Here is an 11653-nt window from a genome sequence, read left to right as displayed (position 1 = left end):
AATTCCAGGTGTTTCCATATTTAGACGACTGGCTCCTTACCGCCACCACCAGACATCAGCTGCTTCTATCCAGGGACTTCACCATCCAATCTTGCCAAGCTCTAGGCATTTCGATAAATTTCGAAATATCTGCCTTGTCAATCTATTACCTTTCTAGGCGCCACCTTAAACACACTCAATCTTTCAGCCAGACTCAGAGCAGAGTGTGTCAGATATTCAAAAACAAGTTTCCCTTCTCTTACAATGCAACAAAGTCAAAGCCAGATTAGTTTTGAAGGTGTTAGGACTCATGGCAGCAGCTATTCCCCTTCTCCCCTTGGCTCGCTTTCACATGAGGATCCTCCAATGGATGCTGTTTACTCAATGGTCCTTTCAACAGCTCCCGATGTCCCATACCATTTTGATAACTCAATCATGCAAGAATCAACTGTCTTGGTGGATCACATCACCTCAACTTCTCTGAGGAAGACCCTTCACTCTTCCCCCCCCAGTCACCACGTTGACAACAGACGCCTCCCTGATTGGTTGGGGGGGGCATTATCAGGGCAGGACAGTCCAAGGCACGTGGCAACCTTTCGAGTGCCACTTGCACATAAATGTCTTGGAGATGAGAGCAGTGCTTTTAGCGTTGCAAGCCCTTCACGACTCTTCCCACTGGGACTATTGCAATTCAAACAGACAACATGTCCGTAGTGTGGTACATCAACAAACAAGGCGGAACCAGATCATACCCTTTATGTCGAGAGGCACTCAGACTTTGGCAATGGGCGATCTCTTCTCAGTGTTTTCTGATAGCAATGCACATTCCCGGGAAATCCAACGTTATTGCAGACAAATTGAGCAGGGCAATTCTCATGCCCCACGAGTGGTCTCTAAAGAAATCGGTTCTAGAAGAAGTATTCCTAAGATGGGGCCAGCCTTGCTGCGATCTTTTTGCTACTCCCCAAAACAGCAAGTGTCACGACTTCTTCACTCTCTTCCCGTTACCAGGCCATCCCACCAGAGACACTCTAGTTCACGATTGGCCCCGGGGACTTCTGTATGCCTTTCCCCCCTTTACACTGATATCTCAACTAATTCAGAAAGCCATCGCCTTGAGTGTGACATTGATCCTCATTGCCCCTTACTGGCCTCGACATATATGGTTTCCATTTCTTCATCATTACCTTTTGGAGCAGCCTTGGCATCTGGACCCAGTACCAGATCTGATAACCCACCAATCGGGTCAGCTGCACCAATCTCTGCTTTCTCTAAACCTCACAGCGTGGTTTCTCCGATTCCAACCTTAGCCAGGCTTCCCTCAATATCTTGCTCGGTCCGAGATATCTTGATAGCCTCTCATAAATCTTTTACCTGGAAGATTTATAGTAGCAAATGGAAACGCTTCTCCTTTTGGGCAACGTCAAAAAACATAGATCCCTTTACAGCACCTATCCAGTCTATTCTAGATTTTCTAGCAGAACTCTTTCATTTAGGATCATCTGCATCTACCATTAGAGTTCAATTGGCTGCCATATCTAATTTTCATGTTGGTGTCTCGGAGTCTAGCATCATGGCTCACAAACTCTGTAAAGCCTTTTTAAGGGGCGTATTTCTTAAACCTCCAATCAAAGATCCCCCGCCTCAATGGGATTTGAACTTGGTTCTGGCATCCTTAATCCTTCCCCTTGAACCGGCAGCTTCATGTTCTCTGAAGTTGCTTTCTTGGAAGACACTTTTTCTAGTAGCTATAACTTCAGCGAGAAGGGTATCTGAACTCCATGCTCTGTGCAGTCGTCCTCCTTGCTTAGTGTTTCACAAAGATAGGGTATCCCTCCGTACTAATCCATCCTTTTTGCCCAAGGTTTCCTCTCAAGTAAACCTAAACCAAATTATTGATCTCCCCGTCTTTTCCCCTAACTATTCAAACAGGTCGGAACAAAAGCTACATTTTTTGGCTGTTCATCGCCAACTTAGATATTACTTAGGACTAAACAATTCAGGAAATCTAATCAATTGTTTCTGTCATATGCGGAAGGGAAATTGGGCCTTCCTGTTACTAAAGTATCCCTCTCTAGATGGCTCATCTCTACAATTACCTTCATCTATGTGATAAGACATCAAAAACTACCCTCAAGACCTAGAGCTCATTCAACTAGGGCATTAGCTACATCCGTAGCTTTTCAGGATAGGTTGCCAATAGTTTCCATTTGTGCAGCAGCCACCTGGGCTTCTCCTCATACATTCATTTCACATTACAAATTGGACATGGTTTCCAGAAGCCGTGCCAATTTTGGTTCAACTGTTCTCAAGAGTCTGTTCCGATAGGCCACCCAGGATAAGGTGCTAGGGACGCGGTCCCATCCAGCAAGAATGAAGGCGAGATGGGCAACTTAACATTAAGAAGTTATGTACCTACCATAACGTTCCATGTTGTCGTCTTCTCGCCTTCTTTATTGCATCCCACCCTCCTTCCCCCAAGCCTGGACAGACCGACAGGAATTCAGTTTGTGTTCTTCCTCTGGAAGTCATCATTCCCACACGTTCTTCCACCTCTTTTTCTACTTTCTTAGGTCTGCGATACCTTTCACGCAGGCTGTTTAGAGGTGGGTTTCCCTACTCCATTCTATGGAGACTAGGGTTGCTTGGTATAGCTATCAAATGAGATCTGAGTAGTTACCGCCTAGCATTGTGGGATATAGGGGACCCTCGAGCCAGTGTAATTAGCTCTCGAGCTTTAGTATTGGCCGAGTCGGAGCCGAGGATCGGCTCCGAACCCATCCAGCAAGAAAGAAGGCGAGAAGACAACTAACATGGAACGTTATGGTAGGTACATAACTTCTTATTTTGTGTGTTCCCTGTAGTCCTCTCAGATTACATACCTCTTGCATAAGGTTTTGTAAGTACTGACACACAGTACTGTATGGTACACAGGTAAAGCTCATCTAGGTTGCCATACCTTTGTGTCTTGTATGTCTGATGTGTGTGTGGGTATGCCTGTAACATGCCCTCTGTCATGTGTGTTACAGGATATAAGTGCGTATCTAGCAACATGTATAGTCTAGTACAGCAGTATGCCACCTATATTCACGAATGTGCACATATGTTAGGCAGGGGTTTGCCATCAACAACTAGTGTGGTATACTGGTAATACTGTAACTGGAATTTACAATCATTGCAATGGATGACATATTTCTTTATGCATTAGCTTGATATATACCTCCTGTGGCTAGGTGGTGCATTGTGTCGCATACAGTCTGCCATGTACTGTTGTATAGTCTTATATACTGGTTTCTCTTTGTTGCTGTGCAGAACATGGTTTAATATATAGAGCGTGCCAGGCACTGTCAGGCAATTGTGGGTTGAGCACTGATATGTGGTATTGAAAGTGTGTCGTCTCTGACAGCCAGTAGGTTGCTATATATAACAGTTAAGTGATATCTGTACTTTAGAATGTTAAGTGTGCCACATGACTTGCTCACACATATTGTTTCATTGTCTTCCAGGGTCATGGCCTACCATCGCAACCCAACCTATAGTCCAGCTGAGGATGAAGTAATCAGTCTGGTTTAGCACTACACCCTGCTTTTCTCAAGAATCAGTCAGGACCAGCATGAGCAGACTGCACTGTGGCAAGAAGTTGTCCGTAGGGTAAATTACATAGGTATGCATAACCGGACATATGGGCATGTACGATATCACTGCAGTGATTTACTTAGACATGTCCGACAGCGTGCGTCTGATGTCCATAGACAACAGCTTGCCACAGGTGGTGGGGTTAACATCCATCCCCCCCTCACCAGAGTGGAGGAGCTGCTCCTGAGCCTGGTGGCTCCTGGCCAACAACAACAGCAGCACACATGTATCATCATGGAGGCCGGAGCCACCTAGCAAGTTCACACAGAGCGTGCAGGTAACATGGCATATCTGTAGACTACTGTTACCTCTATTGGTAGATCATGCATATGTGAAATGTGTACTGTGTAGTTAGAAGATGGTGGTGCCTGGTGTTGTGCAATACTGATAATTTGGAACATAATCTGTAGGCCTGTGACTGTCAACCATTGTACTTCTGTAAGATTGCAAACCCACAGTAGCAATGCCATAGTTGTTGCCACTGACAAAACTGTCTCGTATCCTTGTAGGTCCCTCTGGTGTGACAGAAGGCAGCAGACCCATGCTGGTGAGTGTGTTCTACATTTAATATTGCAAATAAAATGTGCATGTCATAGGTGAGGTGTAGGCCATGTACACATGTAACACACCTATGCATAATGCATGCTGTGCATGTTTGCTGTGAGACTATGCACATCTCAGTAATGTGAGTAGCTGCCTCAAACACATGCAATACACAGAGCATCCCAAACAATTGTGGCTACACTGTAGTGGACATTGGATAGGCAGAGTCAATACACATGCACACAACATACGCAACTTTGTCAGATGCAGGGCAAGTTAATATGTTACACATGGCGTATTCAGACACCCACTGTAAGGTCACACTCCAGTATCCTAAATGTCATCCACACAGCAAACATAATATACCTGAGGGGTAGAGGCCTATCGAGGGGTGGCGCAACACTCAACACAACACATTCATGTTAGGCAATGCTCCCTATTGGGCACCTTACAAACCCATGTAACAACTGGCTGTGAAATGGTGAAATGTAGCCATGGTACTGCAATTCAAGTACAGCATGATAGGTGCCAGTCTGGCACACATTAGTAGCCTTGAGTGACCACATGATGCTGCATGATGATGGCTTATGGTACTACACCCCATCCAGTTACAGTAACCACAGTACTACATATAGCATTCATTGCTATACATCTCAATGTTGTGTGTGCGCAAACATATGCACCTATACACAATATGCATAGCAATCACCATTTGCACAAAGTGACACACATATGTCTTGTAATGCTATTGAGTGTATAGGTCACATGACACACATTGGGTATGTTATGTTTAATGTTGCAGTTGTGTTGTAGCATGCCATGTCATGGCTGGCACTAGCATGTCCACAGTATGTTCTAGACTCACCATAACCACTGTACAATGGCTATGTTGAGCAATGGTATTCCATCAGGTATACATGCACCACTCATCCTGTGTGTATACATAGCATGCATGAGCTAAACCTATGTCCACAATTATCTGCTAAAGACACAGACGCTCTAATCAGAAATGGATATCTATGTAGCACACAGATACACATCCAGCCATGGTATGTATACCTGTGAGTGATGGTGCACGGGACATTGAAGAGCTTTTAATACTTGCACAGCAATGTTGTGTCCATATTCACATTGCGTTCCAGAGTGAGGCCAATCACTGAACAACAACACACATGCATCTAAGCCATGTATACTGTTAGCAAGGACTGTCTACACTCGCACTGCATGCTGTTGAGCAGCATGCATCCTGCATGCTGACATGTGTGATATGACTGTTTGGCTTGTGATACTGTACCCCACCATCAACTGCTGTTGAGTATGTTCTGGATTGCTGGTGGTGTGTGTGTGTGTGTGTGTGTGTCTGCTTTAGTGAGGAGTGTATTTGTGTGCATTTGTTCATTTGTGCTTGTGTTCCGACATCATGTACAAGGTCGTAAAGTGTGTTTCCTGTCTTCCTCTCACAGGTGCTGAGGTTGGGCTGGTTCACTGCAGCAGGAAACTTGATGTCACTGACACAAATTGTGATAATGAGGATAGGTGTGTTGAGGCACAGGCATGTTTGCCAGGGTCTGTCGTTGGGCCACCAATCAACAGTACACAAGTGTCCCCCCCATCCATGCACACAGTCATACTGCCAATACATCCATCATGAATGCCCTTAGCTGAGGGACAGTGTACAGTCAGCATTGGCCAGGACAGTGTGGTATCTATGGCACACGCACCCTGACACAGCCGCCATACCCAGATGTCTGGAATGGTACCACATAGGCAGATGTCCAGGGGTTCTCATCAGAACACTGCTGGTCATCATGCCCCTGGCAGATGTGCCACAGGTCTTACAACCTCACGCATGTTCCAGGCTGTCATGGAGGCACAGGCACGTATGGAACGCTACACCAGACAGGGACTAAGGGCACAGAGGGCACACAACACCACTTTAAATGACTGTATCTGTGACCTAGCTGGTGCCATCCGTAATTACACTGAGGTCACTGATAGATGTTGGGGTGAGACATTAGATGTCCTCAGCAATGTCATGTCCATGTGTCAGGACAGTGCAGGATGGCTGAGACGTCGACGTGGACATATGCCAGCAACATCAGCAGCTGGCAGTCACCGCGGACGTCCCTCAAGTCACAGCCACTCCCGTAGTGCTAACACCAGCCCCAGCAGTGTTGGGGGTGGGCTGTCCATAGACCATCCTAGAAGACCACGTGGCTCTGGCCAGTCCCAGCAGGGACCTGGGTCCAGTGTACATATGTCTACCTCTGAGGATAGTACCCAGTCTGGCTTAGTACCTGATACTGTCAGCACCCCTGCCAGGCACAGGTACCATATTCGTAGCCAGAGACTGTGATCTGTAAAGTCTGGCAGGTACAGTCTGTGGCTGTCCCACAAATCCCCGTATATGGCAGCCACATGGTGGAACTGTGTGCATGCAGATGCACACACACATAAACCAGACACCTAGGGCTAACACATACCTGCACACATTACATCAACATTGACCCATAGCAGTACTCTTGGCCACACACACACACACACACACACACACACACACACGCACACACGTTGATTGTATGGCTCAATTGAGGCCTCTGGAAAACCAACAACACACCCTGTGCATATGATGAAACCTGTGCCACCTCCTGTCATCTGTAACATTGATGTAGGAACAGGCTAACATGGTGCTGATGCACAGGGTGACTTTATAGCAGTATAGCAATGTTAGCATGTTGTCAGCAGTAAAGTGTAATGATATCCTTGAAGGTGTAGCTGAACAGGCATGATGCATTAAAGCTATGATTGTCAATGTAGTATTGTTTACACCAGTGTTAATTCCAATAGTGTATTGTCCGCCCACATGCCACTTGGCTGATGTGTGTAGTGTTGGCAGCATGTGTTAAGTGTGGACACTACGTGTGGGATGTGTGCAGCACAGATTTGCAGGTGTACATTTGTGAACATGGTGGAGGTGCACTGTCTGCATGTACGTGCATAGTGGACACATGGGCAGGGTGACATGCCCTGTATTACACAGTGTTAACACTCCATAGTTTCTATTGGTGGCCAGTATGCATTGTACTACGCACATTTTGGAACTTGGGTACACGTGTGTGACATGGTTTGACACTGTGCTCTGGGTGATACTGTTACCATCTGTCATTGGTTTGCATTCTGGTAATATACATAACCTCAACAGCCTGACCATAAACAATCGTTAGATGTCTTGACAACTGACACACAGATGTAGGACACACAGTAACATTTGGATCCTTATGCCAGTAACCAGTGGTATTCACCTGCACCCATTCCTGGGACCACTCCTGTTTGGGATATAGCTCTCTTAGGTACAAGCAAATACAGTAGGGATATATCCATCCACGTCTGGAAATGCATACTGTGGCGTATAATGCATTCTCCAGATGACACACACATCCTCCACAAGGGTATCATACAGACAGATACCTGTTGTCAAACCCATGCTGTAAAGCTATAAGCCAACTAAAGCATAGTCATCCACCTTTACAAAACATAGTATCTCCACAGTACCACATAGGTAGTAGCCCCCAATGTGTTGAACAAGTACCGATGTGTACATACAGCCAAGTGTTACGTAATCTCTCCTTTGGTAATCACATTTCCAAAGTTATTTTGAAGTCCCTCGGTGGATCACATAAGCAATAAGGGGTCTGCATGCATATCCACAAAGGTTGTTGTACACCTATAATGAATAGCCATCATTGACTGACTTTGCTGCATTAGAACAGGTCTGAAATATACCTCAGGCATAAACCCTCACTCACACTATTCAATAGAAACCATAATGATGTGTGTGACACGGATGACTGAGGCCAGGGATCACTGCAGTGGCTGAGCTTGTCACAAGCATACAGATGTGACCTAAGGTCTGGAAAGCAGCAGCACACTCTGGCAAAGATAACAGATGTGTTCATGGAGAAAGCAGGATTCCCACCTATGAAATAATTGAGGTTACATGTACGTATATGTATTTGCCACACAGCCACCTAACATGTGCAATGCACATACTGTTGTCATAGTGATATGTCATACAGTAGTAAAAGCAAAACCCACAACACATTGACCAACGGTGTCACACACACACAGAACACACACACTCACCAAGTGCAGGATTCAGACCCCTACCTAACTACTTTATGATAGAGCAGTACACATTAACACGACGTGCTATACACATTACTGGAAGTTTTCCTTTCCACAGGTATATTTGTAGGATGGTGACATCATCAGACTTGACAAAGATAAGTATACCACTTTCAAGGTGTTTTAGTAGTCTCCAAAAAGGTTGCTCCTCTCCAAGGAGATACACACACACACACCCACACGCACACTTCTACAGTTGTGAAGTGCAGGATTCAAACCCTTACCTAACTACTTTATGATACTGGAGCAGTACGCATTTACATGATGCACTATACACTTTACTGGGAGTTCTTTTTTCCACAGGTATATTTGTAGGATGGTGACATCATCAGACTAGACAAAGTGGGTTGCATTAGGTAGGCTACATAGAAGGAATTTCTAAACACTTTGGCAATGTGATCATCAAAGGAGAGTTTACTATCTACCTGGGTCTCCAGGGCCATAATTACATTCTCTGTACATACTGGATTACCACCTATGTGGTACTTTGTGTGCACTTTGTTTTATCCAAAGGGGATGACTATGCATTCTTTGGCATTCTGCTTGAGGGCATTGTTTTGACACCAGGTATCTGTCTCTGTAAGACCCTTCTGGAGGATGTCTGTGTCAGCCGTAGAGTTGATTATGGACAACAGTTAGCAGTCATCTGCAAACTTGTTCAGCCATACTCCTCCTGTGCTTGCCTGTACCTCTGAGCAGTATCTACTGAACAGGTGGGGTCCCAGGACCAAGACCTGTGGGATGCCATTTGTGACTGGTTTAGAGTCGGACATGGCACCTGCAACTCTGAACATGTGTGTTTGATCTGTGAGCCAGTCGGCCACCCATCCAGTGACATAGCTGTTAATGTTCAAGCTGGTAAGCATGTCCATGATGCCAGAGTGGGGAATGGTGTTGAAAGGCCTTAGTGAGGTCCAGGTGGGCTGTGTGGACTACTTTCACCTCCATCTATGTCCTTGGTAACTGTTTCAAAGAAGTCATCTAGGTTTAGGATGCAGGATCTGCCTTTAACAAAGCCAAGGTGGGTAGAGTCCAGTGTCTTGGAGGTTCCCAATGTCTCTGTTTATGGGTTCCATGATAATTTGCTCCATAGCTTTGCAGACCAGGCTGAGTAGGCCTATAGGGCAATAGTTTCCAGGTTCTGTTGTGGCACCCCCTTTTTGGAGCTGGATGACTGTTGCTGTATGCCATTCTTTGGGTACATAGCCTGTGGTAAGGTTGTCTGGGCAGTAAATGTAGGTGAGGGTGTAGTTCCTTTTGGGGCTGGTGCAAGCCGCAGCCTGGGACACCATCCAGTCCCATTGATGCTGTGTTCTTGGCTTTGGAGAGGGCTGTTTTTACCTGCATGTCCATGAAGTCTGGGGCTCTGCATTCTTCTGGGATGGACACAGGCCCTTTTGGGGGTGATGGGGGGGAGTTTGCACTGAACTTGTCCGCCAGGATGTGGGCACTGTCAGTTGGTTCAGTGTATCTTTTGCCATTTTGCAGTAGCTGACAGCATATTGGACAGTTGCCACCTAAATGTTTGGTATAGCTAATGAGGGCTTTGTGGTTGTTATTCTTACATTCCTTGGAAATTTGTCTTTAGAAACTGGCCTTGGATTATTTTATGAGCGATCATTGTTTCTTCCTAATAATCAGTGATGCCTTTCCTTTTGTGAAGTTTGCTCTATCATGTGTTCATTTCCTTCTTCTGTTGTATAGCTTATTTATGGGCAATGACCACCAGATTGGTTTCTTATTTTTGGAGGAGTGTGTCTTTGTTTTATTTGGGATGTCACGATCCATGCATCCCTTTAGATTCACATAGAATGCACTTGTAAATGATTCGGCAGATTGTATAGCGTTATCCTATAACAAGGGGGGTTTGGAACTTTCCACTTTGGTCTTGGGAAGTGTGCAGTTTGCTTTTGAAAATGACTTCACAGTGGTTTCCTTGACTGGGGGGGAGTGGGATGTGGATGTCCAGTGTGATTACTTTATGATCTGATATTAACAGCGAGGGGTTTATCTCTGTTGTGGAACACTGGTACCCCATGGTGATGATCAGGTCCAGTATGTTGTCACCTCTAGTGGGCATGGCGACCAGCTGTTCCAGGGCGTTTGAGTTTTTAAACTCTAGGAAACATTGGGCAAAGGATGTTGTACATGAGTAATTCTCCCACTCAATGTTTGGGTAGTTGTAATCTCCTCATATAATGGTGTTTGGTAGGACCTTTATATTTTCCACTGTTCTCAGGAATACTGAGTGAGGTTCCTGAGAATAAGGTAGGTAATCTGTAGCAGGCTACAATCTGATAAGTAGCTTTGCCCAATGTTAGTTGCACTTGCATGGTCTCCAAGGCCTCACGCTGTGCCACTAACCTGAAGGTGTGGGTATCCATAAGGTAAATGGATGCACCCCTTCCTTTTGTATTTCACTCTGGGTTTTGTGGCCGAAGAGCAGAGGGATTGAGAGTGTTTTGCATGGAGCATGTCCAACAGCTCTGTGTTTGACAGCTTTGTATGTTAGGCAGAGATCACCTCTGAGTAGGTGATATGCTAGAGAGTACAGCTGGAGCATTTTGAGACAGTCTGTGTATGGCATGTATTTCAGGCTGCTAATGCTCTTTATTGATATTGATATTTATGACATAGCGAAAGAAAGCTTCATGGTTCTCTATGGACTCTCTGAGAATATTTTTGCCAGAACATGGATTAGATAATGTTAGGAGTGCTCTTTGTTTATTGATTATACTGATCGGAGATTTATTGATGATCTTTGAATTTTCACTTTCTTTGAACAACTTAAGTACTTGTAGTACATAGTTTGATTATGGCAGGTGTCCAATATATTATATGGGTCTGTTTTCATATCACTGTGCGCAAGGCAGGATTGGTGAATAGTGACATATTTCTGGGGTAAGAACTGCAATTGCCAGATGTGTGGCCCACTGCTGTACTCAGACATGGCCTAAGTGCGTGAGCATGCCCAGTATGACCTTTCAGTATGTTGCTGTCTGAAAATAGCTAAATTTGTTTGTGTGAGCATGCCCAGTATGGACATATATACTATATGTATGTGAAAAATCAAGTTGGTTTTTACTTCAGGGCTCACCTTTGTGTTGTACGTCGTCAGGAAAGCACGCTGTGCCTGCAGGGCTTCCATGAGTCACTTTGCATAGACTTATCAACATTTCTACATACAGGGGGGACAGCTATTTGTACATTTTTAACCGGGGGGCAGACATGATTGTTACTGCGGGTGTACATAGGATGAGGGTTTCACCTGACACTTGTACACATTTGCTAGGCCTGCACTGCTATATCA

General features: G+C 45.2%; 1 protein-coding gene across 1 annotated transcript in view; it reads left to right on the top strand.

Annotated features, from left to right (window-relative positions):
* CHRDL1 (chordin like 1) overlaps positions 1-11653 on the top strand; it is a gene marked incomplete in the record, with an annotated part of 1250701 nt that overhangs the window by 171792 nt on the left and 1067256 nt on the right.

The sequence above is a fragment of the Protopterus annectens genome, chromosome 15.part0 (assembly GCF_019279795.1).
Source record: "Protopterus annectens isolate FY-2018-M chromosome 15.part0, PAN1.0, whole genome shotgun sequence".
Classification (NCBI taxonomy): Eukaryota; Metazoa; Chordata; order Ceratodontiformes; family Protopteridae; genus Protopterus; species Protopterus annectens.
Note: the sequence above shows the minus strand (reverse complement) of the source record. Positions and strands in the feature narration are given on the sequence as shown.